The sequence below is a fragment of the Rattus norvegicus genome, chromosome 10 (genome assembly GCF_021556685.1).
Source record: "Rattus norvegicus strain SHRSP/BbbUtx chromosome 10, alternate assembly SHRSP_T2T, whole genome shotgun sequence".
NCBI classification, from domain to species: Eukaryota; Metazoa; Chordata; class Mammalia; order Rodentia; family Muridae; genus Rattus; species Rattus norvegicus.
The window spans coordinates 109226140-109253697 of NC_141543.1; the positions used below are offsets into that span (position 1 = coordinate 109226140).

The window sequence follows — 27558 nt, forward strand, 5'->3', positions numbered from 1 at the left end:
CGTCTGACACCTGACTGTATACGCTGTTATTTTATGCACTTAACTGTTTTTGGACTGGGGTAACTATGTGAATCAGTTGAGACTCTAAAGATGTGACATGAGTGACTTCAGAGGACAATTTGGACTATGTGGGAGTGCTGGCAATTATATTCCTGGATTGCAGACCTCCTTCCCTACGAAATGAGAGGCCGAGTTAGATAAGACAGCCCAAGCCAGTTGAACTTGGCTGGCAGAGGGCACCTTGAAGAAAATTACATTTTTCCTGAACAGAAGAGGTGAGCCTTGCTTTGGACATTTCAGTGTGGCACTCATTAAGATGCTTTTATTGAGGAAATGAGGCATCTAAATACAGGGTTCTGTTACATTGATGGAATTGATTTTATTCATGGGGGAGGAATCTAGAATAGTTGGGATTTTGTTTACCCATACTGAAAAGTTTTCCCCCTACCAAAATATTTTAGTACTTGTGTTTTCATAAGATTCTTAGAGTCTATTTTTATTTCATATTTTGAGTAATGAGAAATTAATAGTTCAGAAGGTAATAGTTAAATTGTGCATTCTACAGATATGATTTAACTATATGGATCTGATTTTAAAACTATGAATTTAAACTCATGCTTCTCGTCCAAAGCAATCTGACAGTGACCTCCCATGTGCTAGTAAACTGTCAGAGTTTAGTCCCTGAGATTGGCAAAGGTTTAGTCTTAATTCCATTTTGGGTTCTTGTGTTTTAGTGTTTTGGTGGTTATCGGGACTCTAGTAAATGGTTGTCTTCCTCTTTATGTTTAGTGTTGTGTTGTCGTAAGGAACAGATATACTTTTAATAAAAAGGGTTATTTTGTAACAGGTTTATATTTATGTTTAATTGACTTGACATTTTGGAATAAGTAGTTAAGTGCTGGGTGTACTGGAGTAGGGTGCATTGTTTCAGTTGACATTCTTGGATAAAAAGTAGCCAAGCTAGTTGGAGATTTTTGAAACTTTTTTTTTTCTCTTTTTCGGAGCTGGGGACCGAACCCAGGGCCTTGCACTTGCTAGGCAAGCGCTCTACCACTGAGCTAAATCCCCAACCCCGATTTTTGAAACTTTAAAGGACAGTATTCCTCATTGCTCCACCTTTTTGTTATGCAGTGGCCTTTACTGAAGTAATTGTGTGTACTTCCAAATACTATTACCCAGAACTAAGCCTGGAGGAAATCAGGACTGGGGTGAGGGGCAGCTTTTTCCTCACTGAAGGGAGCTTTATGTGGAAGATAAAATTTCTGTAATACTGTCTAAGAATCGAGTGTCTGTATTTTCCCACATATTCAGAGCCACCAGCTAAGGAGAAAGAGGTCCTGCCTGTGAACTTACTCTTGCTGGACCCAAGTTGACATTGGCAAGGGCAGGTGTGTGTGTATGTGTATGTGGGGTGTGTGTGTGGGGGGGTTGGCAAAATTAGTGGCATTACTTTTTTTGGTGATTTGGTTTGAATGTGTTAAGTGTTTTGGCACTATATTTCCATTACAACCTAAAATGTTAAGGTTGAAGAGCTGTTTTGTAGTCTGCTACCTTCTCCAGTATGAATTAAATCAATCATCATTGTGTGATCAAGGTGTGTGTGTGTGTCTGATTGTGTGTGTGAGTGTGAGATTGTGTGATGACTATGACTTAGTCAAGACTTACTATGCAAAGATGATATTTGATAAGATTTTTTAAATTTTATTTTATGTACCTTGGTGTTTTGCCCACTTGTGTGTCTGTATTAGGGTGTTGGATTATCTGGAACTGGAGTTATAGACAAGTTGTGAGCCACCATGTGGGTGCTGGGAATTGAACTCAGGACCTCTGGAAGAACAGCTAGTAGTGCTCTTAACCTCTGAGCCATTTCTATAGCCCCTGAGGAAATTTTACAAGAAAGGAAATTGGTGCTTTGGGGTTGAGGACTTTGGAGAAAGCATGAAAAAGATGAGGCAGGATTACAGCAGTTCTTGGGGCCAAGTGGGGTGTGCAGTGGGGGAGCAGGAGGTAGAGCCCCATCAGGTAGGACTAACTAGGAAGGTTCCAGAGGAGCCCAGAAAAGCCAGGTGGCAGTTTTTGTGTGGATGGGTTTGGATTCCTTTGACTGGTATTGTTTCTAGGCAGTCAGATAGGCTCTACCTCTCATTCAGGCTTCTTTCAGACTGAGGAGGCTTGAGAGATGAGCAGGTGACAAAGTCCTCTGTCAAAGTAAGTGGTTTCAGTGAAGGGGATGTACAGATACTAACATCTTACTCACTGCATTTGAAGACACATCTTTGAGTACAGAGAGTGGAGTATCATTTATGAACTATTCAGCATTTAGGGGTAGATTTTTACAGATTTACTTTCTTTAAGCCAGTTCGGTTATGCAAAAATAAATTTTTACAAGTTGGCTTTTAAATACTTGTGCTGTTGTGAGGAGAGTGTTTCTTACAAAAAAATATACCTTTTAAAAATAGACTTTTAGGGGTTGGGGATTTAGCTCAGTGGTAGAGCGCTTGCCTAGGAAGCGCAAGGCCCTGGGTTCGGTCCCCAGCTCCGAAAAAAAGAACCAAAAAAAAAAAAAATACATAAATGCATTACAGTTAAAATAGACTTTAACACATAAATGTATTCCTGTTGACACATTTTCAGGCTATACACAATTTTTTGTAAGTATAATTACTTACAAATAACAAAGATTACTTGCTAGAAATGATTGTGTAGCCTTACAGAGACTGCATGTAAGTGATGTGAAACAGATAAGTGGTAATCTCTGTCCAGAGTGTGTTTGGTTTATTTTCATCCTCCACTTCGACAGAACAAGGTTTTGAATGTTCTGAGTGCTTTGCAACTCCATACATTTGGGCCATTTTTGGAATTGCACTAAAAGTGACTTCTTGGCATCCTCACATGCTTTCAGAGGATGAAGAGGCTATGCGGGGATGGAGAGCTGTGTGTTAATTTAAGAATGCATTCCTCCCGTGTAGCCCTCAAAACACTATAGAGTTGTGTGCAGAGCTAGACAGTCTGGGCACCCAGCCATGAAACATCCCTGAGGCAGTGCAGACAGTGTGCACACTCTCCTGAGTCTGCCTTCACAGCTGCACACCACCACAGCAGAATCAGCCCTGTGAAAGCAGCCTTCGTACTCCTGTGAATTTTGTGGCTCTCAGAGTCTCGGTTATGATATAGTTGTGATTTAGAGTGGATAAGAATGTGGCTTCTGGAGTATATGTCTCTTACAGGCCAATGAATTTAAATGCTTTCTCTAGGAATTAGAATATGGAGTTGTCACCACCACATACACCCCTCCCTTGGCCTATTTGTTGCAACACATCTTTGCTGTTACAAACACATGAGCTCACCTGGCCATGTATAGTCACAGGCTGAGGAGTCCTTTGGGAGATGCTTCCCCAGAGAGAGGCTGGGTTGGTTGATCTTTCCATTTTGCTTCTTCATAAACCTTTCTGCCACAACAGTTTTTAAATTGTCAGTTCTCTGTCACTGAAGCTGGTAGCCATCACCTTTTTGTATAATAAGTGATCCCCCCAGGAGCCTTCAGTCTAACTTCTTTAGACCTCTGGCAGACAATATTCTTTATAGAGTCCTGCTTTCTTCCTCAGAATGCTTGAGCTGTGGACCTACAGTTTAACAGCATCAAGTCAGGCTATTCTCAGCACAGAAAACTATCCCTGGTGAAGTCCTTTGCCATCATGCACAGTCTTTTGGCAAGACTGACACCAAATGCACATTCCTGGCAAAGTGGTTCTTGAGAATGTGTCCTATTCTGTGTGTTCTGTCTAGATGAGTAAGACTAAAATCCTTCACAGCAAAACTCACTTGTTTGGTTGAGCCTGACAAAGATATTGTGTACTTTTTATTCCCAAAGATCATTTCTTTTTAATTACTCTTTGAACTGAGCAAGAGAATCCAAGGTAAGTTAGCAAGCAGGAATTAAGCTAGATCTGCAGTTAGGAGCTGGACGCTCAGGCCCCGTGGATTACCTTCTTGCTAGGGCAAGAGATCAACAACAGAGTTGTTCGGAAGTTGTGGGAGAGGGGTGCAGGAGTACTCCTGTTTCCTCATAGTCAACATAAAATATGACAAGGAACAGACCTGGTAAGCTTTTTTCTGAATGAGAGGCTGTGGGCTGATATTTGGAGCAAAGCTTCTCTTCGGTCTGGGAACACCCTGAGGAAAGAAAGTGGTGGTTCTGTGTGCCCTGGTGTCACTGAATTGCTGAGGACTGCTGTGGGGTGGGAATGGTGGACAGTGTTCTGTCACTCCAGTCTCCATTTAAGCAAAGTCTTAAAGAGTGCGTGACTAACAAGCAGTCACTGTGGCTCCATGTCAAGATGCAGTCCTTCCTATCTACAATACTCCTTGAAAGTGGTTGCTCTTATTATTGGTTCCATTTCACAGATGAGCAAGTGGAAACAGAGAAAGAAGTAATTTCCATAATATCTACAGTTTGTAAAAGATCTCAGATTTCAAGCTTATTGTACCTGGAAGCCCTCACATATAGAAATCGTATAGCTTTTAAAATAGACTCTTATTCTCACTTCCTGTGCATGGTGTTCCACCCTTCCTGCTGCTAGCATTGACAGCATGCTCTCCAAGACTTTCCTTGTACTAATTAGTAAGTGGGGTCTTCTGGTCATGAGAAACCTTGGCTGGTGTAGACTGTCTTGCTGGCTATTAGTCAGCTGTGGTATGTGCCTCAGGTCCTCTAATGCCAGCCCTTTTTGTTCCCTGCTGCTGCTTTCAGTGTACACAGCCACAGTGAAAAAAGGGACTTCTAGATTCCCTAGAGTTAACCTGCTGATGTTGCTGTGTAAAGAGAGAGCCTTATCAGGAAAGGTTACAGGAAACCACTTATTCATACAGGAATTTGGCAAAAATCTATGATGGTGTATACTTATATTGTTATATATTTACTGTATCCTGTTTGTAAGGGTGAGTTTCAAAACATGCCTGGAGAAGTCCAGCCCAGTATTCCCCAGTCTTCCATGACCGCCAAGCAGTTTTCCCCGAGACTAACTTGTAGTTCAGGAGAGCTGCCCTTGGGAAATGTCTTGGGCACGCCCATCACTCAGGAGAGAAAGTGGGGTGATGGGGTGCTGGTGTGGACACACAAAACTTGACTTGAAAAGTCTTGGTCATCAAAGCCGGAACTTCCTTGGAAGAAAGTGATGACTCGGCAAGGAGACAGTGAGCAAACCAAGTCTGGAGGAACACCACAGCGGAGACACAGAGGGACTCAGAGTACCTACTGATCTACATGAGCACTGGGACCCAGCTTTTGTATTATTAGTGGGTTTTGTGTTAGCTTTGCGTTGGTAGTGAGGCTTAGTAGGGACAATATCGGGTAGAACCATAATTGTTTACATGCTTGGACACTATTGATGGTTGTTGATGCTCTTGACATAAGCAGTGATGGATGAGGACCATTTCTTGATTTGATGTAGTGTTTAAATTGTGGGTAGTGTGACTAGCTGTGTGAGACAGGTGGCCTGGGTTGCACGAAAATAGGGTGCAACTGAGAGATGTTAAGAATTTGAAGGCCAGAATGCAGAGGGATGCTGTGGGTTGTCAGAAGGAAGGAATTCTAAGAGGTGAAGCCCTTGGCTTGCTACTCTGTAGGGTGTGCCTGGGGGCCTAAAATTAAGTCCCTAAGAAGCTATGTTGAAATCTTCTAAATACAGTGCATCCTTGGTAGATATGGTTGGGGCAAGAGAGCTTATTGTGTGAGGTTTTGTCCTGGGGTAGAAATTTCCAAAACCCAGTCATGCAGTCAACAAGGTGAGAGTGCGATTCTGCTGTTAATTATGGTGACTGCTGTCAATGAAATCAAGTTTTATGAGTATTCTACTGTAAGAAACTGACAGTTTACACAGCATTTCAAGATGTACTTTTAGCTCTGTGGACATGGACTATTGACCAAAAGGAAGAAAAAGCAAATATTTTCAAAGCTACACAGAAGCAGAGTTGAGTTATCACATAAATATTACAGTATAGCTACCTTAGTTTTGTTGTTGTGTTTTAGGTTACAACATTTTTTTTTTAAAGATTTATTTATTTATTATATATAAGTACACTGTAGCTGTCTTCAGATACACCAGAAGAGGGCATCGGATCTCTTTACAGATGGTTGTGAGCCACCATGTGGTTGCTGGGAATTGAACTCATGACCTCTGGAAGAGCAGTCGGGTGCTCTTAACCGCTGAGCCATCTCTCCAGCCCCAGGTTACAACATTTTATAGGTTAGACAAACATAACTTCATAAACTTCAGGAGCAATACATTCTTGTTTAACAAAGACAAAAAAAACCCCAAAACAAACAAACCCAAAATATATTCTAATTTTACTCCTTCAGAATAGAATAGGGAAGCTCTTTATTTATTGTGGATTTTTTTTTTTTTTGAGACAAGGTGTTACTGTGTGACTCAAGCTGGCCTTGACTGCACCATTGTTTTGCATCAACCTCCTGAGTACTAGGATTCCAGGTGCACCGCCACATTCTACATGAGAAAACTTTAAACAGGTTAACATCGTCGTCCTTCCACAGACAGGTGAGGAGAACCTTGGCTATCACTGCATGTAGAATCCATTAAGTCTTGCACTTAACTGGTTGTCCATCAGTGAAAACTCTTCGTTGTGCGATCACTTCTTCATTAGACTTGAGTTATTCCTTAGTAGGAGTGACCTGCTCATGTTTGCAATCCTTACAGTAGCTATGGTGTTTCATAAATATTAAGGTAAAAATTTCCAGGGTCTAGAGCGATGGCTCAACAGTTAGGAGCACCTGGTGTTTTTGCAGAGGGACAGAATTCTGTCTCCAACAGTCAATAGCAAGGCTCACACCCTCCAGGGACTTCGGCTTCAGGTCTGATACCTTCCCTCTTCTGGCCTCCACAGCTACCTGTACACATATCCTATGCTCACACAGATACATTCCTAAAATTAAATCTTTATACTTTCAGGGATGATTGCTATACTCGGTTACTAGAGAAGTTTCTCTGATAATAAATAAATAAATAAATAAATAAATAAATAAATAAATAAATGTATGTTTGTTTTCAACTTTGAGTCCTCTATTTCTTCAGTAATGCTGCTCCCACAAATGATCATGAGGGGAAGAGGGGAGTTGAAAATTGATACTTTTCTTTTGCTCAGGTTGACTTTTAAGATAGTGACTGAGTTTTCAACTAGTCAGCCTGCTTGGGAGGAAGGTAGAAGGGTAGTGTGAGTCCACCTCAGCGGACAGTGTGGAGATCCTTGCATTACTTTTTTGTGTTGGTGCCTGGAGGAATGGGTACTTCCTTTTCCCTGGCTCTGCCAGTGAATGTCACCAGTGAAATTGAGAAAGAATAGCACATATTTCTCACAGACATTAAAACCTAAGGTTTGAGTAAAAAACAGCAATAAGACTTGTTGTAGTTACACATTGCACAGCTCAGGTGCAGCCCCAGTGACTTAAGAGCTCAGTCAAAGGTAGGCATCTCTGGCCCAAGCTGAGCTGCCTGGTCAGCACACATGTTAATAAGCTCATTGCTCACTTGGTAAGAGGGCTTTTAAAGGATGTCAGCATTCATTTCTTGAAATCACTTCTTATTGGTTAACTAGTCTTATCAAAGAGCTGGAGAGATGGCCCAGTGGTTCAGAGCACTGACTGTTCTACAGGTCCTGAGTTCAGTTCCCAGCAAGCACATGGTGGCTCACAACCATCTGTAATGGGATCTGATGCCCTCTGCTGGTGTGTCTGAAGACAGCTACAGTGCATTCACATATATAAAATAAAGAAATCTTTAGAAAATTATTAAAAACTAGTCTTACCAAAAAATTCACATGTAGTTATTCATTCAATCCTGTTTGTGGTTCTGAGAACCCAATTGAGAGTCTCAGGCATGCTAATAAGCAAGGGCCTTCCCACTGAGCTGCTATCTTCTAGTCCCCAGATAGAGTTCTTTCAATAGCCTGCATGTGTTGTCTATTTAAGCTTGGATGGATGGCAGAACTTTGATTTGGTAAATCCCAAGTCCAAATAGTTTTTTTTTTAACTTGTGGATTTTTAAGAAGTGAATCTTAAATTAGTCTTAACACTTGCCAGTTTCAGAATTCCACCTTCAGATATACTCTGAATTCAGATGTACCCAGTGATGTGTTTATAAATGATAAGGGGGGGGTATGTTCAATGGAGGTGTGGTGAGGTATGGGGGAAAGGGGTGCCTCTGTGGGCCCATGCTGAGACATACCTTCCCTCTGAGGGACCAGCCCTACGAAGGAATAGTACAGAAAAGAGTTTATTCAGGGCTTGAGGAAGGGAATTAAAAGGGTAGTAGAGGGAGAGGGAGAGGCTGGCCATGAGCATGTGGGGGGGGGGGGGGAATGGGGGGGAGAGTGGGGGCAGGAAGGCAAGAGCAAGAGAGGAGCAAAACAGCATGAGAGTGAGGAGGGGGCAAGCAGCCCCTTTTATAGTATCAGTCTTACCTGGCTGTTGCCAGGTAACTGGGGGGCAGAGCTTAGACAGAATGCTAACACCCAGAATTCTCACTGGGTCCTCTTGCAAGGCTATTGTTCCCACTCTTCTTTCCCTTTTTTGTCCTGAAGTTCTGTACATCAGAGATGAAGTAAAGAAAGCCTGGATGCAGAAGTGGTGTGTACAGTCTGCTAAGCCAAAGGCTGTTTGTTGCCCAAGAAAGGATTCTGAATGTCACAATAGCACTAGCTAAGGAGTGCTCCTCAGTGCCAGATTCAAGTCACTAAGTTCAAATCACCAGTTCAAATCACCTTGTTTATAGATGAGAGACAAGGCCAGGCCTACCTGTCTTCAGTTCTCTCTACTCCCATAGCCCTGTTACATTTTCTCATTTAGACTGAGTGATATTTTTTAGCAAGTTTAACATCTAGGGGGTCTTTGGCACCCCACATTTGATCTGAAGTATCTAGCCTATTCATAACAATTTCTTGTGTATTTAGGTCTTTTTTTTTTTTTTTTCTTTTTTTCCTTTTTTCGGAGCTGGGGACCGAACCCAGGGCCTTGCGCTTCCTAGGCAAGCGCTCTACCACTGAGCTAAATCCCCAACCCCTCATAACAATTTCTTAACCAGTGGCACAAGTGTCTTGTCTCTAGTGAGGCTGGAAGTTGACAGCCCCAGTCAGTGTCATTTGGGGCTCTAAATGGAACAACTTTACTTTGATGTGTATAGAAGAACCATATTCGTGTGTGAAAGCCCTACTGTAAATCTCCAGATTCCTGACCGGCATCAAGATGGCTTAGGCAGGAGTGTGCGGGGCCCTAGTGATAGAGCTTGTGGGTTATTTTTATTATGTCACAACAGCAGGTTTTTCTTAGAGCGTTATTTGAAAATTTAAAAGTTACTGAAAATTTTTAGTGTGTTTAAGGATTCTAGTTTTAATATGTTATAAAAAGGGAAGAGGAGGAAGAATCTGTGTCACCTTGAAACTGGAATGCTTTAGTTAATGGGCTAAGTGCAAAGGAAGTCGAGCCTTTGATACACAAAAGCCAAGTATGAATGGGTGATGCTGCCTTTCTTCTGTCTAATTCAGCCACTTCCTATTCAGTCTCACATCCTGGTGGGAAAGCAATTTCCCTCACTTGACCCATTTTTGTCTACAGTGTATCAGAGTACGTTTTTGGGGGGGAGGGGGTCCTGTAACACAGAAGTTCACAGGAATAGAGTCTTGTCAGCCTCAAAGTCTTCCTGGCAGAGAGACTCACAGCTTTGGGATGAGCATGTTATCGTTTGTTTCTTTATTTGGCTGGGTTTTACTTTTTAGTTTGTGATTGTGCTTTTCAGGAGAGACATGTGGTTAAGTAACTGAAATTTGTAGAAAAGCAGGAAGATCACTTGAGCTCAGGAGTCAAGAGACCAGCCTGGGTCTCATTTTGCATCCCTGGCCGACTTTGAACTCACAGAGATCTGCCTATCTCTGCCTCCCAAGTGCTAGGATTAAAGACATGTCCCAGGCCTGGGACAGAAAACAAAACAAGCCATCATAAGTTAGTAACATAGAAGAGATTTCAACAGACATTTCATCAGGTGGCTAGCATGGGCTAACACTGGGGAAATGACTGAAAGTACAGTGAAGCACCTATGAGAGTGGCCACTGTCAGAAGCCAGGAATGGGAGGGGTGGAGATGGTCCAGGTGAGGGTCACTGGTAAGTGTATAAAGAAGTGTGCAATGTACTTCAGAGTACTGCTCAATAATCGGAAGTAATGGAACCCGTTATGGGATGGGATGAGATGGGATGGGGTGGGGTGGGATGGGATGGGATGGGATGGGATGGGATGGGATGGGATGGGATGTATGGCCTGCCTTTAATCTCAGTACACAGGAGGCAGAGGCAGGTGGATCTCTTAAGTGTTACGCTAGCCTGGTCTATATATCCAGTTCCAGGCCAGTCCTAGCTACATCATCATCCTAGAACAAGTTGAGTCTATACTAACTGGGGTGTGGTGTCTCTCAGTGAAGTACTTGCCCTGAGATTGATTCCATCACTGTTGAGCAAGTCAGTCCGACACAAATATATACCAAATAAAGACCCTAGAATTCACACCTAGGATGGTTTCAGAAAGGGGAATCTTCAGGAACTAGAGTATGTCAGTGGATGTCTGAGGCTAACATGAGAAGGTGCTGACTGAAAATGGGCAGAAGGATTCTTTGGGAGATAGTTTCCTGAAAGTTCACTAAGAGGGAGAGGGAGAGAGGTCTTTTTTTTTTTTTTTTTAAAGATTTACTTGTTTGTTTTATATAAGTACACTGTACACTGTCATTGTCTTCAGACACACCAGAAGAGGGCATCAGATTCCATCACAGATGGTTGTGAGCCACCGTGTGGTTGTTGGAATTGAACTCAGGACTTCTGGAAGAACAGTCAGTGCTCTAACTGCTGAGCCATCCCTCCAGCCCCAAGAGGGGTCTCTTACTTCAGAACTTTGATGCATAATATAATTGATGATGCTTTTAAAAAACCTTTTTCTTTTTTTTCGGAGCTGGGGACTGAACCCAGGACCTTGTGCTTGCTAGGCAAGCACTCTACCACTGAGCTAAATCCCCAACCCCTTGATGATGCTTTTATTTTGTTTCTGACATGTTTGGTTTTTAGCGAAAAACTATGAAAGGCATTGTGTTTAGCTTTATGTTTGCATTAGTGTTGCTCTTTGATGTTCTGTGTGATAAGGTCATGCATGATGACTCACAGCGATGACAGTGTTTAGCAAGCATCAGCTCTTGCTTACCTGCTGTTTCCTTCCAACCATCAGTTTAACTAATGTAAACTGTTTAAAAGTGCAGTTCTAGGCAGTGGGAGTGCTTTCCTCGATTGCAGAAGGTGCCTTTTCCATCCCCAGCACTGAGGCAGGTGGGGGTGGGGGGGAGTGGGAGGGTAGGGAGAAGTTACATAGCTCTGTAGAGACTAAGACCCAGAAACAAAGGCAGACAGTCACTCATTCCCAGTCTTGGAGAAACTAGTTCTGTGCCTCTGGGCCTAGCTAACTGTCAGATATGTAAAGAAGAAAATGTGTGAAGCATATTAGTTGACAAAGGTTCTTTAAATGGTCTTCTTGCTAGTAGCCAAAGAAAAGTTAAAGAAAAATTCATCAGGACTTGAAAAAATTACTGGGTTGGCAAAATGTGCACACAAGTGTGAAGAAGACGAGGGAGTGTGATCTCTCGGCGGCTGCTCAGGGTGCAGCAGGAGCTGCAGAGACCCCAGGGTAAGCACGATGCCTAGAAAAGGCCTTTTCCCTCCCTCACGAGGCTTTCTTTTCTTTTTTATCTTTTTTTTCTCTCCAGACAGGTTTCTCTGTGTAGCCTGGCTGTCCTAGAACTCATTCTATAGACCAGGCTGGCCCCCAAATCAATGGGATCCACCTGCCTCTGCCTCCCAAGTGCTGAGATTAAAGGAGTGCACCATCATCGCACCCCCACCACCCCAGATTTTCTCTCTCTTTTTTTAGCATCTATACTAAGGATTTTTTTCTTTATAAATTAGTCAGTACATGTTTAAAATATGCTAGGCAGTAAATTTTGATAAGTATGTGCTTTTAAAATCATCTCCACAATCTGAGTAATAGCTCTCTGCTGAGATGAAGTTTTGGCTTGTGTGGGTGGAAGGAAAAAGCACTGTCTTAAAAGTTGGGCTTCCCTAGGAAGACAGTGGACAGCGTTCTCTCCAGGAACAGACCTGATAGAATGTGTGGTCGGTAGACAGTGTAAAAGAGTGGTTATTAGAATTGCCTACAGCCAACAGGCGAGGCAGTTCAGCAGTGGCCGTCTGTGTTCTGGAGAGGCTGAGGACCTGGAGCTCTACAGTTTCAAAGGTGACAGCAGCAGCAGAGCAAAAGCACACACCCAGCAAGCAGTGACGGCAGTGAGCAACCGGTACCCAATCCCTGCCTGGGACCTTTGGGCCTGGCACACTCTGGAAGAGGGTCTCCTCCCTGACACCCTGAGGTGGTATGTTTTTTAGTTGATTCTACATTCGATTAGATTGACAGGATTGGTCATCATAGCAGTCCTGTGATTCTACCTTATACATAGCTGTACATAGCTGAAATATTAAAATAGTTTATTTTAGGAAAGTAATACTCTCAAATATTATTTTGTCTTTTTTTGAGTAAAATGTGTTTTCTGTGATAGGATCTTGTATAATCCAGGCTGACTGTAAACGCCTAATTTATATATCCTCAGCCTACCAAGGGCTGAATTACAGGCATGTACCACCATGCACAACTGCAAATATAAATCCACATGTGTTGGCTCACCCCTGTACTGCTAAAAACTTGGAAGGGTGAGGTCAAAGGATTGCCATACGTTTGAAGCAGGCCTGGGGTATAAAGAAAAGGAGGGAGGAGGATGAGAATATAGGAAAGCATTGTACACAAGTGAAGCTTCCACGAAAATGACAGTTAGTATGGTGGCTTTCTTTTTTGTTTGTTTTTCAAGATGGGTTTCACTGTGTTGCTCTGGCTGTCCTGTGTAGACCAGGCTGGCCTCAAACTCACAGAGGTTTGTCTGCCTTTGCCTCCCAGGTGGTGGGATTTAAGGTGTGGGCCACTACACCAGCTATTGGCGGCTGTCTTTTAGCCTTGGACCATAAAACATGGATAGAAACCACATCCACTCTTCATCATTTCTTTGTAAAACAGTATTCTGCCAAGCAAAAGGGCAAGGGGAGGGGGAAGCCACGCAGATAGTAGACTAGTTACCTTTCTTGTTGCTGTGACATAAGCGATTTAAGGAGAGAAGGGGTTATTATTAGTAGTCTATCCTGATAAGAAGGCATGGCAATGGGAACAGGAAGCTGCTGGTCGCTTACATGGTATCCTTAGTTGGGCAGAATGCTGCTGCTCAGGTGTCTTCCTCCTCTGCCTTCAGTCTAGTCCCAGTAAGATGACACCCCTCCCCATGAGGACTGAGGATGGGGACGGAGACACACACACACACACACACACACACACACACACACACACACAGTCTTCTTCAGTTAAACTTCCCTGAAAACACCATATGGGTATCCCAGGAGTCTGTCTGCCAGGTGATTCTAGATCTTGTCAAGATGACAATCAAGGTTAAGTATTTTAGATACCTTTTTTCCAGCGTAGTCCTTTATGTTAAGAATAGCTATGAAGACACAGTATCCTTTTATTTTTCTCTAAACAGTTGATACTAGTTTCTGACAACTACTGTCAAGTATGCTCTTGAGAAAGTCATTTCTGGTTTGTATTCCTGGATATGTCACTTGTGAGGTGACTTTAGCTTAATTTCTGGGTGCCTTTGCTATCTCAGCTGAAGGAGGTACTTAATAATGTACCCTGTGCAGTGTGCACATGCTTTCTACACAGCACAAAGATAGGTCGTCTGTTTCTCAGTCACACCTCTGCTCTGTAATTACCTACTTGTATATGCATTACTTGTAATTTCAAAGAAGAGCTTCAAGTCTACAGAGTGGCATTGTTTTAACCCTTTCATGCACATGGCTATAGTAATTGATTGGTATAATTTGTAAGGTGGGCTAGGAAGTTTCTTTACCCTGAAAATATCCACAAATGCTGATATATAAAATTACTCTTCAAGCAAGTAATGTGGAATAGACACTGTAGTCTTTGGTTAATGTGGAGGAGACACTGTAGCCTTTGGTTAATGTGGAGGAGACACTGTAGCCTTTGGTTAAGACTATTTGTATGTTTTCTGAGCATTAGTAAGTTTTTTTTTTTTCTTTTTTTTTTTTCGGAGCTGGGGACCGAACCCAGGGCCTTGCGCTTGCTAGGCAAGCGCTCTACCAAGTAAGTTTTAATCTCTGCATTTTACAAAGAGAACTCAGTCAAGGTTTGAGGAATACTTACAAACCTGCCTCTTATGCTCAATTTCTGTGATGTGGTGGTGGTTGGGAACTTTAACAGTGAATAAGATGCCTGTGTGTACGTATGTATATGTGTGTACATGTACATATCTTTGTGTCTGTGTATAGCTTGGTTTCCTCCATTTTAGAAGCTTGTGAACAGTAAGAATAAAATGCTTAACATGGTGTTGACACTCTGCACACACTTGGAAGAATTGTTAGTAGCAAATGTTTCAGGGTTTTCCTTGGGTGTCTTGACTTTCTACTCCCTTTTTTTTTTTAAAGATTTATTTTATTTGTATAAGTACACTGTAGCTGTCTTCAGACACACTAGCAGAGGACATCAGATCTCATTACAGATGGTTGTGAGCCACCATGTGGTTGCTGGGAATTGAACTCAGGACCTCTGGAAGAGCAGTCAGTGCTCTTAACCGCTGAGCCAACTCTCCCACCTGACTTTGTATTCTTTATAATGATCATAGATTACTACCTTTTTGCCTTTCTTAGACTATTAATCTTGTAGGCAGGATTTGTGTTTAAATAAAATTTAGTTTATTGACTTAGAGTAGGCATGTGGTACACTGCTTGGCTGGTGAAAGAAACAGTGGATGTTTTGGGGCTGTTTTGGGGCTGTGGTGACTGCAGTTCCATGAGCTTTGGATGACAAGGAAGGTACAATGAGCAGTGACATCTCATTTTCAGTTCCACTGATTTCTTTCTTGATCTTTAATCTCCAGAATTATAACGTTAGAGATCATGAAAAAGCAACCTTCTATCTTAGAATCAGAAAATAACTTTTTATGGCTGGTTTATAACGAAGCAGAAACTTTTTTAAAAAAATTGGTGGTACTGGAGGTGGATCCGAGGGACTTGCTTGTGTTGGGCAAATGCTTTATTACTGAGCTTAGTGGGGTGGGTGTGTGGTGTTGTGTTTTGTTTTAGTTGTTGTAGTCTTACACATAACTTAGGCTTACCTCGAACCCTTGGTCTTCCTGCTTGCTTCTTTTTTTTCCTTTTTTTTTTTTTTCCTTTTTTTCGGAGCTGGGGACCGAACCCAGGGCCTTGCACTCACTAGGCAAGCGCTCTACCACTGAGCTAAATCCCCAACCCCTTCCTGCTTGCTTCTTGAGTATTGGAATTATAGTATATGCCATCTTACCTGGCTTTAAAAATAATATCTTCTAGGGGCTAGAGAAATGGCTCAGCAGTTAGGAGCACTGGCTATTCTTGCACTGACAGTTCCCAGCACCCACATGTTAGCTTAAATCCATCTGTAACTCTAGTTCCAAAAAGTCCAACACCTTCTTCTGGCCTCCATGTGTACCAGGTACACAAATAGTACGCATGCATACACAGCAGGCCAACATATGCATACGGTAAAAACAAAACACTTTTTCTGTTTTAGATTTGTTCACTTTATTTGTGTGAGTGTTTTGTCTTCATGGAGATAGCCGGATGTCCTCAGAGTTTAGAAGAGGTCATCTGATCCCCTGGAACTGTGGTTATTAATGATTGTAAACCACATGTGGGTGTCAGGACCTGAACCTGGGACCTCTGCAAGAGCACCAACTGTTTTTAATTACTGGGCATTGTCTCAGCCCCAAAAGATTCATTTATTTTTATGTAGGTGGTATGAGTGGTTTGCTTACATTTATGTTTGTACCACATGCATATCTGGTCCCTGTGGAGGCCAAGAGAGGGCAATGGGTTTCTTGGAACTGGAGTTACAGATAGTTGTGAGCTGCATGTGGGTGCTCGGAACTGAACTCAGGTTCTCTGCAAGAACAGCCAGTGCTCTTAACTGTCGAGCCATTTCCGCCAATACCTCTCCCCTATTTTTAAAGTCACTTTTTAGAGGAAGGAAATAAATGTCTATTGATCTCTAAATTTGTGTTAGGCAGGATCTTCACTTTTCAATTTGTGTTAGTCTCCTATAGAGTCCAAAAGCTTAACCAGGTCAAGGAAGGAAATTGATAAAATAACTTCTCTCCTAGTGGCTGGGGGGTTAGCTCAAAGTTAAGGCCTGAGTCCCCACAACCAACCAAGTGAACAAACCAACTCTAAACTTCTTTCCCATAACTGCCTACCTGTTTGCTGTGTGTGGTTGTGTGTGTGTGTGTGTGTGTGTGTGTGTGTGTGTGTGTGTGTGAGATGTGTGTAAGCCACCTGAAAACTTAGAAAGGATTGGTTGTCTAACTTATTTTATGAAACTGGTTTAGTTATGAACAAAGAATGAAAAGTGATAGCCAAAATGCTTAGTTTTTAAGCTTAGTTAGGGTTCTCTAGAGGAAAAGAACTTATAGAATGAATTCCCCTCTCTGGGAGTGGGGGAGGATTTATTAGAATGGCTTATAAAATGTGGTCCAGCTGACCCAACAGTGCCTGCCTACAAACCAGAAGGTCCAAGAATCCAATAATTGGTCACTACATGAGGCTAGATATCTCAGCTCTTCTTTCGTTTATGTTCTCCAGAATCTTGAAAAAGAGGGCCAGTGAGGGAATGGACTTGCTAAGGAAAGCAAAAAGAGAAGCTTCCTTCTTAAGAGTCGTTTGTACAGGCTGCTGGCAAATGTGGTCCAGTTCTTTAATCTTTAACCCCTTTGGGGGTTTTCCCACCTCAGGAGATGAAGATTAAAGGTTTATTTTCCCACTCAAAGATCTGGATTAGAAATGGGTCCTCCACTTGAAATGATTTAATTAAGGGGAAAAAAGTCCTCACAGGTGTGCCCAGTTATTTGGGTTTTAGTTAATTCCAGATGTAGTCAAGTTGACAACCAAGATTGGTTAACCAGTTAACCAGAAATCCCCCCCCCCACACACACACCACTCTCTGCTTCTGTGTGGAGTTGGTGAGTGTGCACCATGCCACCTGTATGTAGGCCAAAGGCCAGTGGTATAAAGTCAGGTATTAGGCATTTGTAGCAAGTGCTTTTACTCCTGAACCATTCTCCGGCTCTAGAATTGACATTTCTTTATTTCCTGTTTTGTTTTTTTAAAACAGGGTTTCTCTGTCCCTGGCTGTCCTGAAACTTGCTTTGCAGACTAGGCTAGCCTCAAACTCACAGAGGTCTGCCTGCTTTTGCCTCCTGAGTGCTGGAATTAAAGGTGAGCACTACCACTGTCTGGCCTGGTGTTTCTTTAAAATCGGATACTTAAAGAAAATTTGAGAAGTGCAATCCAACCACACTAAAACAAATAGACTGGGGACATGTCTTAGTGGTAGAAACACTGGCCACCATGTGTGTAAGAACCCTGAGTTCCATCCACAGCCCAGAAGAAAAAAAACCAAAAGAATATTAAGATAAGGAAAAATTCGCCTTTGGACTACAAAGAACATTAGAAAACAATCTTCTACACTGTAGCAGGTCAAGTGAGAAAATTTGTTAAGATTCTCCCTGTTTTTTTTTTTTTTTTTTTTTTTTCTTTTTTTCGGAGCTGGGGATCGAACCCAGGGCCTACCGCTGAGCTAAATCCCCAACCCCTTCCTGTTTCTTAATGGAGAGAATTGCCATAAAAACTCGTTTCCTTCTGCTTCCTCTGCATTGAGTAGTCCAACCTTCTGCCAAAGACTGGAAGGCAGGTACGTGGTTGAACCAATGTCTGAGGTATTGAAGTTGCCAACATGTGTGTGTACTTCTGAGAAGCTTGATTGTTGTTAAGGAGAGAGAAACTCCTAGTACCTTTCAAAGGCAGTTGCCAGTTGCATGCTCGGAAGGACAGAACTGAACGGCAAGATTAAGACATTGAAGAGAGTTAAAGCAGACACACAAACTGGGACTTAGAGACTGAGGACTCCAGAGAAGGATAGCAAAAGAACCCAGTTTTTGTTGGAAACCATCTGAGGGTGTATGTGTATGACAGTTTTTACATTCAGAGTCAGAGTAAGGTACATTTGGAAGTTTTGAATCAGCTGGAATTAAGTGAATTGCCTTAGTCTTAAATTGCACAGCAAAACAAAATTGTATCCTTCCTAGAGGAAGGTAACATCCAGAAGTTTGCACAGTCTACAGCTTTTGACACAAAGACCAGCAGTTGGCCAAACAGGAGGTGCAGAAGATGACCTTTCAGAGTAAAGATGGGAGACCCAGAGTGAGACCCTTGTCAGGTGGGGACCTCAAGGCCGCGCCAGTGAGTGGTTGCTGAGTGTCAGTGCCCTTTTAAAAGTGATAATTTTTTCCTTATTCCAGACAGTTCCCAAATAAATGAGATAGGGAACTATAAGATTTATTTCATCAAGCTTTAAGGCACAATAATTGAGCAGATATTATTCTATTCTAATCCTCTAAGCTAATCTGGCTACCTCCCAACCCAAAATCCCCAAGATACATTTTAATACTGATTTGGCTCTCTCTGCCCCAGATGTGTTCTCATGGCGGCTCCTGGAACCTTTCCTTGTTACCAAATCCCCTCTTCCTCGCCCTCTCTCCCCTTTCCCTGGCTGGGATTGGAAGTTGAGCTTTAGTCTCTCTTCTCTGCTCAGCCATTGGCTGATCAGCTTTTATTGACAAATCAGAGAATAAATGGGGAGCAGTGCTTACATAACATCGACACAGGAAATTTTTAGAATAAGCCTTACAATGCCATGTCTGGATTACTGGGGCATTTGAATAATAGGCTAGTCTTTACAATGTGCACAATAACATTATGCCTACAGGTGAGTTAGGTGACAGATGGACCATTCAGCAGAAAACTGGAAGCTATGAGGTATTTACATAGAAATTTTAGGATTGAAACATATAATCACTCAGGTTAGAAAATTTGCAGTTAGAACTTCTGTTAGTGAATGGAAGATAGACCAGGAAAAAAAAAATCTTCAGCTTCCCAGCCATGAGATAGAAGGCTAGAGAGTAAAAAGAAAATAAAAATAAAAATACCCCAGAAGGAAATGGGACACTGTTAAAAGTCTAAAATTTATAATTGAAATCTCAGAAAGAAAAGCAAAAGAGTGAAGTCAGGAGTTGTGTTTTAAAAAAAATGTTTCCAAGACTGGAAAGATGGCTCAGTGGTTAAGTGGTTAAGTTGTTCTTCTAGAGGACCCAGGTTTGATTTCCAGTACTCATAACCATGTGTAGCTCTAGATCCAAGGAGTCTGAAGCCCTTTTCCGGCTTCCACAGGCACCGCATGTATGTAGGGCATAAACATACATGCAGGCTAAACACCATGCACATATAAACATTTTTTTAAAAATTACTAAGGTCTTTGACTGTCAGCCAAAAATTCAAAGATTCAAGAATCACTATTGGGGGCTGGAGAGAGGGCTCAGTGGTTAAGAGCACCCGACTGCTCTTCCAGAGGTCATGAGTTCAATTCCCAGCAACCACATGGTGGCTCACAACCATCTGTAAAGAGATCTGATGCCCTCTTCTGGTGTATCTGAAGACAGCTAAGGTGTACTTATATATAATAAATAAATAAATCTTTAAAAAAAAAAAAAAAAGAATCACTATAAATCTGCGCAGAATGATGGAGAGAGGTGAACAGAAGGAAGAGGAGGAAGATGGCTGAAGCAAAACCCCAAAACCTTGACATAGGTATCATCCAGGGGAACAAGCCATGTAGTGGGACACACCTGTACTTCCAGCTATTCAGGAGGTAGAGGCCAGAGGATACTTGAGCCCCAGAGTTCAGATCAACCTGGATAACACAGTGAGACCCTGTCTTAACCAGCCAAAAGGCAAGAAGGCACATTTGCTTCAAAGGAGCAATAATAAAGATTAGTTGTAGAATAACTATAGAGACCAGAGGACAGTAGGCAGGAACGTGTCCTGAGACAATAACTGCCAATCTAGAAATTGGCATCGGAATGCCTTTCACATGTGAAGGTGGAACGTAGGAGCTTCCAGACAGGCTTTCAAGACAAGCTTGAGACCAACAGACCCGTGTTGACAGGATTTCATCAACAGAAGGAAACCTTGTCCTCAGTGGAGGCATAGAAAAACAGGAAGGGGCGAAGAGCACTGGGGAGGCTAAGTAAGACAATCTGAAGTGCTACCAACTGAAAGACAGGAAAACAGTGAGCAGCAGCACAGAGCCCTGGGAACAGTGTAAGTGTTGTGTGCTCCCTGGAGTTTGTGTTGGACTTCTGTGATGGATGCCACATCCCAATCAGTCTTTCCTACACTGTTAGTGAGAATCACATTCTAGTGTCCAAGGATGGGATCAGTAGTTCCAGCCTGATGCCCTTAGTGGACAGCTGTGGCTGTTGGAGTTCAGTAAGCTCATGCTCCCACCACGTCTATTTGAACCTGCGTGTGGTCTGCATGTCTTTGTTAAGAAGGGGCATAAGACGCATGCTTCTTTCCCATCTGAAAGCCATGAAGAGGCTCTACCATAGCTCAGCCATGCTTGCTCCCTGATCTTGTTGGTCACTTCTACCTCTACAACAGACATGCTATTTAAACTACTCATTCCTGGGGTTGGGGATTTAGCTCAGTGGTAGAGCGCTTGCCTAACAAGCACAAGGCCCTGGGTTCGGTCCCCAGCTCTGGAAAAAAAAAGAAAAAAGAAATTTAAACTACTCATTCCGGGCTGGAGAAATGGCTCAGGGGTTAAGAGCACGGACTGCTCTTCCAGAGGTCCTGAGTTCAAATCCCAGCAACCACATGTGTCTCTCAACCATCTGAAATGAGACCTGGTGCCCTCTTCTGTTGTGTCTGAAGATAGCTACAGTGTACTTATATAATAAACAAACCTTTTTTTTTTTTAAAGTTTTATTAAAAAAACCTATCCATTCTGTGATGACTAAAAGCTCTGTGCTAAGTCCTCTGTTGTCTATGGTGAATCAACTTCCTAGCAACTAGAATGGTAGAAGTTATGTATTATACTCATAGGAAATGAAGAGTTCTACAGGACATGATTTTTTTAAAAATGGAACTTCAAGTTAAAAGAAGCCAGAAAGAGCATTTATTGACTACCAAGGTAATGGTGGAGAGAGAGGGGAGAACTAGAATAAATAGTAACTGTTCAGAGGATTGGGGAGAGAGAACAAAACCAGACAGAAAGACTAGATAGGGCCAGTGTAGGAGCAACACAGTCAGCTTGAGTGATTTGCAGATTCCTCCTTTCCTGCAAGTCAACAGTGTCAAAGGAGGAAGAGGACGTTCCATGTTGCATCGGCACAAACTCACAGTCCTGTTTTCAGTGACGCACTTAATGGCCGACTCCTGAGAGCAGCCCTGCTAGTTTCACATCTGATAGCACACCCAGAACGACCTCTTGTTATCCTGGCAATTTTGAACTGAGCTAGGATTTGAAATAAATATTTCTACCAGAGGTCACAGGACAGTTTTGCTGCATCAAAAGATAAAGATAGCACCTGCTTAGAGCTCTTCATGCCAGTGAACCAAAAAGTAGAGGAGAGATTGCTCTTCTCCCTGGACTACTTAGTCCTAGTGGCTGAGGAGACCGAGGTGATGCTGTGCAGTGAGGCATGGGGGTATCTGTAATTAGGGACTCCCTGGGTTGTGTAGTAGAACTTCTGTGCTGAAGACTAATGGAACACCGCTGCCCTCTGTTAGGAGTCATCCTGTCAGGGTGAGAACACTGGCTGGCTGACATTCTGATGGAGAACAAAGGGAGACATAGGGTGGGTGCTAGGAGAGGAAGCCAGGCGCACTACTTATGGCCTGGAAATAAGGAGTAACTTCTTTTCCCCTATATTTTATATACATACATTAAAAGTTAGTTCAACAGTTTTGTCTTTAGAGAAGAGACTGGTAGGATTGTGCTTGAACTGCGATGTGTAATTAAGTCAGCTCCTTATTTAGGGAAGAGAACATCATTAAGTAGAAATACCATTTTGATGTTTTATGTGAATTCAAGTGCATGTTCATTTGCCAAGAGCAAAGGGGATAGGCTGCCAATAGTCAGTCTATAAGATCCCAGCCTGGTAAATCACATCCATCCGCTTTGCTTTTAATGCAGCCAGCACTATGAACATTTCGTTTTAGTTAGCTAGTTTCATGTTAGGCCTCCATAAAGGGCTGTGTCAGGACAGTAGAGAGGGGAGAGGGTCAGAGGAGGCTTCCTTCCCTGCTTTTAGTGTGCTTGCTTCTGATGCAGCTACTAGAATTGTCTAAGAGTTTGTAGGGTCCTCATTCTGGTTCTTATAGAGCACCCCCACCCCTGCAGTGTCTGCCTACACAGAAAGCTCTTCTGTTCGGGAGTCTTGTCTTGTTTTTTTGAGACAGGGTTTCACTATGTAGCCCCTGGTTAGCCTGCATCTAGATCTGTAGATCAGGGTGGTCCAACTCAGACCTGAACCCTCAGCTGGAATCCCTCATTGCTGACTGACCATAGAGCAGCTGTGTTCTCTCTTCGCACATCCTCTTCAGTGCTGCAGAGGGAGGGATGTTCTTTGCAGCTCTTTGCCCGTTCCTGATTCATAGACAAATGTTCATCTTGTAGGTACTAAATATCTGCCCCACCATTTTGCCCCTTCAGGTCTTCTTTAGCTCCCTTAAAGCATATCCACTTTTTTTTTGGGGGGGGGTCTTTTTTTTTTTCGGATCTGGGGACTGAACCCAGGACTTTGCGCTTCCTAGGCAAGCGCTCTACTACTGAGCTAAATCCCCAACCCCAGCATATCCACTTTTAAATGGTTAATAAATCCTTTTAGTAAGTTTACTCTGATGTAATTACTGGGATAATATGACTCCTGGCTGTTCCTGAACTAAAACTCCTGAACAGAACTGGGTAGGGTGGTGCATGCCTTTAATCCCAGCAAGAGGATCTCAGTGAGTTTGAGACCAGCCTGATCTAGGTAGGTAGGTAGGTGCGTGTGTGTGTACATACATACAGGCTAGACAGGAGCTACACAGTGAGCCCCTGTCTCAAAAAACAAGACAAAACTCCTGAACAGTGTTTCTACTTAGGCCTCAGCATTACCTTCAAGTCCAAAGCACGTGAGCGAGGCAGTTGTGTTGGTTTTCTGTTGTAGCATAGCAGGTGACCGCAGCTTAGAGGTTAAAAAGCAGTGAGTCTTGAGTCACAGTTCTTTAGATGAAAGGACCAGGAGGGGTGATGGCCCAGCCAAGTTTCCAGATGGAGCCTCTATATAAGCTTTTCCTTGTAGGCTCATTCTTGTTGCTAGCAAAATTCATTTCCTTGATAGGCCTTTATTTTCTGACTGCCTGAAAAGTTTCTTACAACTCCTCCTTCCTCCCATTTTCAAATCAGCATTTCTGTCAGATCCTCATCATATGTTGAACTTCATCCTCTGCTTGTGCTCACAAAGCCCAGACTTAAAGGGTCTGTGTGATTAGGTCAGGTCTACCTGGGTAGCTCCTCTGTCTTGAAGTCAGTTGATTAGCAACTTGAAGTACACCAAACATCTCCTGAAAATTGTACTTAGGTTGGTATTTCAATGTCTGGGAGAAGGTTTCTGTACACTGGGGTCCAAGACCTTTGAGGTAATCCTAGAATTGGGCTTCCCACAACACAAAGTAGAAATGAGGAGTGAGAAGATAGTTGGAATTTACAGATTGAAGCACCCAGAGTTTAGCTGTTTTATTTATTAAGAGTGCGTGCGTGTGTGCGTGCTGGAACTAGAGCTGCAGGCAGCTTTTAGCTGCTGTGTAGTTGCTAAGAACTGAACCTGGGTCCCCAGCAAGAACAGCAAGCCCCTCTTAAGTATTGAGATGCCTCTCTGACCCCAGTTAGCTAGTTTTTAAAGGAAAAATAAAAATAGGTAAGTGGGTAATTTTACTAAATGCCTACCATTAGGCAGTACATGTAATACCTGCTCCTTACATAAGAACATATTAAAGTCATAGAGCACAGACATGAATTCACTGCATTTAGAAAGTACATGGAAAGAAATGGAGCATAGCTCACTGGTTAGAAGGTGTGGGCGTGGCCCTGGCTTCATTAATACACATAAAACGACAGTGTTATTAAAGAGAAAAGAAACGATGGAGAAATGTTTATGAATGTGGAAAATACAGGGTCAGAGAGGTGGCTCAGCGGTTAAGAGCACTGACTGGGGGCTGGAGAGATGGCTCGGCGGTTAAGAGCACCTGACTACTCTTCCAGAGGTCCTGAGTTCAATTCCTAGCAACCACATGATGGCTCACAACCATCTGTAAAGAGATCCGATGCCCTCTTCTGGTGTGTCTGAAGACAGCTACAGTGTACTTATATATAATAAATGAATTAAAAAAAAAAAAAAAAGCACTGACTGCTCTTCCTCTTCCAGCGGGCCCGAGGTGGCTCACAACCATCTGTAATGGGATCCGATGCCCTCCTCTTCTGGCACCTGGTGTACATGCAGATAAAGCACTCATATACATAAAATAAATGAATAAATCTCTTTTAAAACCCAACATTTTAAAATGTGGAAAATAAATACAGAGCTTTCAGTTTAATTAGGTTTAAGGCAATTCTGGGTTTGGCTTTCTGAGATGAAGTATTACTATATAATCTAGAATGGTCCTGAATTTGAGGTCCTCCTGCCTCTACCTCTTGTGTGCTAGGATTATAGAAGCTTGTAACCATTCTTAGCTAAAGAATTCAGATTATTAATTTTGTTTGTTCATTCATTCATCCATTCATGCATTTATTTGTGTGTGTGTTTGTTTGTTTTTTTGGTGGGGGGTTTTTGAGACAGGGTGTCTCTGTGTAGCCATGACTGTCCTGAAACTCACTCTGTAGAGCAGGCTGGCCCCCAATCAGAGAGATCCCCCTGCCTCTGCCTCCTGAGGGTGAGGAGTGACTGAGGCATGTGCCACCGCACGTGGTGGTTCAATTCGTAATTTTAAAAAAATTATCTAAAATATTTTAAATGTATTAGTATTTGTAAGAGAAAGCAGGTGTGTGTGTGTGTGTGTGTGTGTGTGTGTGTGTGTGTGTGTGTATGTGTCAGAAGACAACTTTTGGGAGTTGATTCTCTCCTTCCACTGTTTTCCAGTGTTTCCCGATTGAACTCAGGTTTTGGTTTTTGTTTTTGTTTTTGTTTTCCTTTCCTTTTCTTTTTTTCGGAGCTGGGGACCGAACCTAGGACCTTGTGCTTGCTAGGCAAGTGCTCTACCACTGAGCTAAATCCCCAACCCCTGAACTCAGGTTTTAAGTGGCAAGAATGCTTGCCTGCTGATCCACCTTTCCAGCCCTACATAATTTTCTCTTCAAAATATAACAAGATGATTGTAAATTTCACTTGAAAGGATGAAAGAATAAAGAATTTTTAAAAGAGAAATAGTAGCAGTAACTGTGACTTTATGAAATAGAGTTAAGAAAGAAGAGGAGTGGGGTTGGGGATTTAGCTCAGTGGTAGAGCGCTTGCCTAGGAAGCCCTGGGTTCGGTCCCCAGCTCCAGGGGAAAAAAAAAAAAAGAACCAAAAAAAAAAAAAAAAAAAGAAAGAAGAGGAGCCCTCAGGAAATTCATAGCAAATACAGGAGGTATGTCATTCATAATCACGAATCATGAATTAAGGCCAGTAAGATAGTTTTTCAGAATTAGCAAAGATGAAAAATTATATTGTGTATATATGAGGAAGTTTTGAAATAAGCATATTGATGCTTAGCTAGGAAAAGCATTATTAAAGTCTCAGCACTTTCTGACAGCAGTTGAGTGATGTGCTGAGCCCCCCAGGAGTCCCCTCTGAGGCCTCCCTTCAGATGGTGATGAAACCACAGAAGAGGCCCCACTGTGAGCGCTGGTATAGGCCTTGTGGGATGGAAACATGGACAGACCTGGGATCTGAGTGTGCTGTAGAGCATCCATAAACACTCTGTCTGTCCTCTTTAATAGTTAAACTTGTGAGGCTTGAAAATGTGCATTTACATGAAAATTGTGGCAATCATGAGGTTTTGTTTTGTGTCCTTAAAATATTCCCTAAAGCAAATGAAACACTGTCTCTGAAAAAAGAAAAAAGTATTTTAAGTCTAATACAGTATGCACACCTTATATTCCAGTACTTAGGAAGCAGAGGCAGGCAGATGTTTGTGAGGCCAGTCTGGTTTACATAGCAAGTTCTAGACTAGCCAGGGTTACTTAGTGAGGTTCTGTCTCAGAAGACAGAGACAGAGGGACAGACAGACTGTCTGCTCTTCCAGAGGACCCAGGTTTGAGTCTCAGCACCCATGACTGTTTACAACCATCTGTAACTCCAGTCCTAAGAGATTTGACACCCTCTTCTGGCCTCTGGGGGCACTGCACTAATGAGATGCAAGACACACATGCACACAAAATACCCACACATATACAAATAATAAATAATGTAAAAACATTTAAGTTGTATTTTTATTATGTGTTAGAGTGCAGGTACCCCTGTCGCTATTAGCATTGCAGGCATTTGTGAGCCCCCTGATAGAGGTGCTGGGAACTGAACCTTTGTCCTCTGTAAGAGCAGCACATGTTCTTAGTCACTGAGCCTTTTCTCCAGCCCAGTGACCAGAGCATTCTTGGGAGAGGTGGCTCAGCTGTTAAAGGCTAGGCTCACAACCAAAATATACAAGAATGTAAGTTAGGATGGTGGTTCCCTGTATCCCTGTGACCCGTTTCAGGTAGAAGGGCTATTTATTCTTTCACTGCATCGTTGAGCCTCTCCGAGCCTGTCTGTCTTGTGTCCACTCTCACAGGGATTACTATCGAACTTTGAGACACTGCCACCATAGCCTTTGCTTTGTTTTGATTTTGTCTAACTATTTGTAGAGCTGAGATTCAGTACTGATTAACATTGTACCCAATAATATCCAGTGCACATTTCACTCTGGGATGGACTCCTTCAGTGGGCTTACACCATTCCCCTTTGTTTTGCACCTTACTGGTTGGGTGCTTCAGATTTAAATTTCGGTTAATGGTCCACATGTGTGGAGATAAATGACAGTGAGGGAGTGGCATTATTTTTTGAGGAAAAATATAATTGTGTTTTATTTATTTTTGAATGTGTCCATGCATGGTGGAGGTGGAGGTCACAGGATGATTTGGCTTTCAAGAGTCAGTTCCTGGGGTTGGGGATTTAGCTCAGTGGTAGAGCGCTTGCCTATCAAGCACAAGGCCCTGGGTTCAGTCCTCAACGCCAAAAAAGAGTCAGTTCCCCTCCTCCACCGGGTGGATTTCTGGAACTGTCCCATACTTTGCAGTAGTCTACCTGTTTCCTGCTGAGCCATTTTGCTGGCCTAGGAAAGTTTTCATATTTTTTCTCTAGACATGGTCATATATTACAGTCTGGCTTTGAACTTGCTGTGTAGCAGAGAACAACCTGGAAT

General features: G+C 42.6%; 1 protein-coding gene and 1 long non-coding RNA gene across 11 annotated transcripts in view; both read left to right on the plus strand.

Annotated features, from left to right (window-relative positions):
- Positions 1-27558, plus strand: part of Tnrc6c (trinucleotide repeat containing adaptor 6C) — a 110889-nt gene that overhangs the window by 2694 nt on the left and 80637 nt on the right. For 2 of the 10 annotated variants that reach the window (XM_087572631.1, XM_087572628.1), the window contains exon 2: positions 17353-17456. The exons of the other annotated variants lie outside the window; for them this stretch is intronic. The gene's annotated coding sequence lies outside the window, so the exon portion shown is untranslated. The remainder of the gene's footprint in view (positions 1-17352; positions 17457-27558) is intronic. 10 annotated transcript variants of the gene reach the window in all.
- LOC148003197 (uncharacterized) lies at positions 23981-25710 on the plus strand. The gene is made up of 2 exons (XR_015632313.1): positions 23981-25354; positions 25622-25710. It is a non-coding gene; the product is annotated as an uncharacterized LOC148003197 (long non-coding RNA).